This window comes from Euprymna scolopes, chromosome 4 (genome assembly GCF_053919585.1).
Source record: "Euprymna scolopes isolate OS-2025 chromosome 4, ASM5391958v1, whole genome shotgun sequence".
In the NCBI taxonomy this organism is placed as follows: Eukaryota; Metazoa; Mollusca; class Cephalopoda; order Sepiida; family Sepiolidae; genus Euprymna; species Euprymna scolopes.
The window spans coordinates 127,905,452-127,910,099 of record NC_136485.1 but is presented as its reverse complement, the minus strand read 5'-3'; the positions used below and the strand labels follow the sequence as shown (position 1 = coordinate 127,910,099).

General features: G+C 30.1%; 1 pseudogene; it reads right to left on the bottom strand.

Annotated features, from left to right (window-relative positions):
• Positions 1–4,248: 4,248 nt before the first annotated feature.
• LOC145274958 (U2 spliceosomal RNA) lies at positions 4,249–4,385 on the bottom strand (annotated as a pseudogene).
• Positions 4,386–4,648: the final 263 nt, after the last annotated feature.

The window sequence follows — 4,648 nt, the reverse complement described above, 5'->3', positions numbered from 1 at the left end:
AACTAAATGGTGTTGCAATAAACTAAATGTTTTAACACTCTTAATAAATGTTGTAACAATAAACTAAATGTTGTTTCAATATACGTAATGTTGTTGAAATTCTCTAAATGTTTTCAATGCACTAAATGTTGTTTTAAGACATTAAATATTTTCAACATACTAAATGTTTAATCAGCACGCTAAATAAACGTTCTTGCTACACGCTTCATAAAGGTTGTTTCACTACCCTACAAAAATGTTCTAACAAACTAAATGTTGTTTCGATGTATTAAACTAATTGTTGTTTAAATATATTAAACAACTTGTTGTTGTAATACAGTAAATAAAGGTTGTTGCAATATAGTAAATAACTGCTGTTAAACGCCGTAAACGAAGGTTGTTTAAACGCACTAAATAACAGGTGGCTCAACATACTAAGTGTTCTGGCAATAAACAACTAAATGTCGTTACGATATACTAAAACAAATTCAACCATTCAAGGAAAGTTTATGAATCAATAAATAAATGAATAAATGCAAATCCATTAAGAAAAGATAAGAATATTTAACAAAATAAGTGAAAAAATAGAATAGACGTAAATATTGTATTAATATTGTATATTTACATCTAGACGCTTCTGGATGTTGGTCAAAGTATTAGAAAATATAATAGGGTCTGAAAATAAAATACGAGCTGCCAAACTTAATACAATGGGGCAATAGAGTATCATTCCATTTCTAATCTTTATCCCATAGAAAATATCCTGTCCGGCGAGGTAATTCTCAAATAGAAGTATCTACCGTTAAGCGTTTCGAAAATAATTCTAGTGAAAGAACCTAAGGATACAACACTTCAAATAATAAAAAAAATAGTAATAATATAAAAGAGGTGTCTATCATACACGGAAATAGACCTAAACGTAAAGTTACTGCTAAATTCCTTCAAATGATGAAGGATAATATTGATTATGTTCTGTAAGTAAATTATATACAATTTTAAAAATAAGTCTAAAAATGGGTCATTTAAAATACACTTTTCGAAGAAAGGAAATAAATTTAAAAACCAGGAAACAATTTAAACCTTTCCAAAATATGTAAGATCAGTTTTTCATACAAATTATATCAATAAACTCTACGATTAAACAACTCTTTAATTGAATAGTATAAATATATTGCAATCTTCATTGAGGAACTGAATTAGATATATTGGGTTTGTATTACTGTACACATAGATTCGAAAAAGTTGTCAAAAAACAAATATATAACAAATAAATGTTATCAAAGGCAAGATAAGTTACTTTTCTACCTAACTGGATATATTTTTCGTGTTTTTATTCAATGTAACATGTTTATTCAGCTCTAAAAGCATACAGTGTTTACCGATGTATTGGAAAATTAAAAATGGCGGCTGACACTCTCTTTAACACGGTAAGTTCAGGAAAAGATGTTATGAATAATAAACTAGACAAAATACTGTTAGCAATTCGCTCATTATATGTTACCGTGACATAAGTTGACATATATTCGGTGTTTTTTATTGTATTTTCTCTAGTTTATTATTTATAACACCTGTTCCCAAACTTACCATGTTTAAGAGAGTGTTGGGTGCCATTTTTAATTTTCCAATACATCGGTAAACACTGCATGTTTTTCGAGCTGAATGAACATGTTACATTGAATAAAAACACGAAAAATATATCCAGTTAGGTAGAAAAGTAACTTATCTCGCCTTTGATAACATTTATTTGTTATATATTTGTTTTTGACAACTTTTTCGAATCTATGTGTACAGTAATACAAACCCGATATATTCTTTACAAGACGTTGAGAACAAGTTGCATATAATACTTTATGCGAATTACTCACTATTACTTGGGGAGAGGCTATATAAAAATACTAAAAAAATCTTGGACGAGAAGCGCTCAGGACGAATTTACTGAGCGAACAAGCAGAGATTAAAAATATAAAGAATTAACTGAACGAAATGATAACAGTTTTAACCACTGTTAATTAATGTTCTTTGACAGAAAAGACTATTCTCCAGAACAAACGTTTTGGATACTATCAAACTTCAAACTGACATAAGCATTACTTTTTAGTGTATTTGTAAATATAATGTAATGTAATTTGTTTTTGAATGCAATAACTAGTGAGTTTTTAATTGCCTTTGTCCAAAAAACGGAAGGTAGTTATAAATAAGACTGGTCTTTGCTTATAAACAAAAATATGTTACAAATAACTAACTCAACAAAATTTATAACAAATGACGGGATGTATTTTTAATATTAAAATATTTACATACTGTTCACGCATAATATAAAATTGTTACTAGAATTATATCCTAAGCGTAATGTATAATTTAGCCTTGTTTATACTTGTCATACACAACCGTCAAAATGTCCTTTGTATATTTGTTGCTGTGTGGGTTTAAGATCTTATTACCTTATTTCACGTCTTTGGTTTGTTTTAATTAACGGGGTCTCCTAGCCTCTTTATCGTTTTTTTCCCCTTCTCGCTTCATGTTGCTGGTTGTTCATTCTACGCGTTCGTCTATTTCCTTGTTTTATGATGAGAAATCATTTTTGTATCGGTTGGAATTCATTTGCAAACAGGACGTTTTATCTTGCACAGAAAGAGAAGCAAGACATGAATAGTCTGAGATATTTTAATATTTTAAAAGAAGTATTCACGTGCACAAATGCAACAATACTTCTAGATAAAAAACCCAGATAAAATGTTCTTTTTCCTAATTATTTAATGGAAACACATTGGAATAATATAAGTACAACGACATGGGATAAAGATATATTTTGGAAAGCTAACATTCGATTACAAGCGATAGAATTTTTTTACAGAATTACTTCCTTAAATACTTTCACGAAGAATTGATTCTGAAAGTTGTTTTTTTCTTATTAATTCGTCATAAACGACGTAATTACGCATATACCCTTAGATTAGTTTTTGGCTAATCTAATTCTACCCCACTCTTTGATCCTAATGTTACATGCCATAAATACTTAGTATTCATGGGGACTAATGTGGTCTCCAAATAGTCATATCGACTGTACGAATTTGCACATTAAATTTACATCCACAGTTATTGATGTTACCACCTTGTATAGTCTAAAAATATAATGTTATTACTAAGAATTAATTATTATATATTTCTTTCAGTATATAGTTTATATCTTAACTGACTTCTGGTACTCCCATATAAATTTTCTACCTAATTACCTGTTTATTTACCTGGAAGACCTTCCTTTTTTGTTCTGTTACTATTAGTAATATTATTGTAAATATGAGAAAAAAATATTGGTATTAGTATAAGTAATATTGGTATAAAAATGATAAAATCCACGACTTGTTCAATGCCGAAATCCTGATTCCGATAACATCTACATTTACAAAATTGTAGAAGTTAAGAGCATTAGATTTAAATTGCTTTATACGTCATAAATATTTCACTAGACGACATACACGTCACATTTCCATATTTATTATTAATCGGAACACCATTAATTTACTTTGTTTTGTTTTATGGCGAAGACGTCGTGTGTCACTGGCTGACATCTGATAGGAAGGCAATGACGTTATGTTACTGTCCCTACGAAAGGCAAAAGCAATAATTTATTTCTCTCGTCTATTCAGACTGAAAGCCAACCGGTATCATTGATGAACGAGAAAATGTTAGTGAGATCAACATTATTTAGAAGTTAGTTGAGCTATTATATATAAAGAGAAATCGTAATTTTTCGCCGTGGATGACTTCAGTTTAAAGTAATACACAACGTAGAATACATGAACAAACCTTGTAAAATCAGGTGCAGTATTAAATAATAATCGATTATATGAATAAAAATTGCCTGTGTGATTCTCTTGTTTTGTTTTTTCTTTTTCTTTTGTTCATTCAGAAAATACAAAGGAAATTACAAGGCTTTTATTGTCTTCAGTTTGGCTTTGTATATATATAAGAGCAAATTTTTGAAAACAAGACCGATAGCCATTAGTCGCGTGCTCTCGTGTAATGAATGAATGCGTTAATCTTGGATTGACATGAAATTCTTAAAGATAAACTAAAATGACCGAAAAATGGGCTGAAATGACTTAAATAAATAAAAAGTAAATGACTTAGAATGACTTTAATGAACTTAAGAATGAATTGAATAACTTTAATAATGACTTGAATACTTAAAAAATAACTGGAATCCTTAAAAACAACTTGGATTATCTGGAGAATGACTTTGATGGCTTTGGGACTGACTGGTTGAAAAGTGGGTGATCATTTTACATTAAATTAATTCAGAAAAGTGATTCCTCACTTTATATCACAAAGTTATAAACATAAGTACAGCATGTACTAAGAAAAGATACTACACATTGATCTTGGCCAAAAAGCCAAGAAAGGGTATTTATTTGCTCCCCAACCGAGGAAATTAGGCACAGTGCCGATTTTAATGTGAAGAATGAAGGAGATATAAGGACCAGCTCCCAGGGAGTAGGGGAGCTGGATGTGACAATTGGTATGAAGGGTTGCCCTTACATTGATCAAGGTCTTATATGTAAGGTTGGTATTTATTTGCTCAACAACCGAGCCAATTAGGCACAAGGCCAATTTTAAATGTGAGCAGTGAAGGGGAAATGGCGACCAGCTCTCCGGGGCGTAGGGGAGT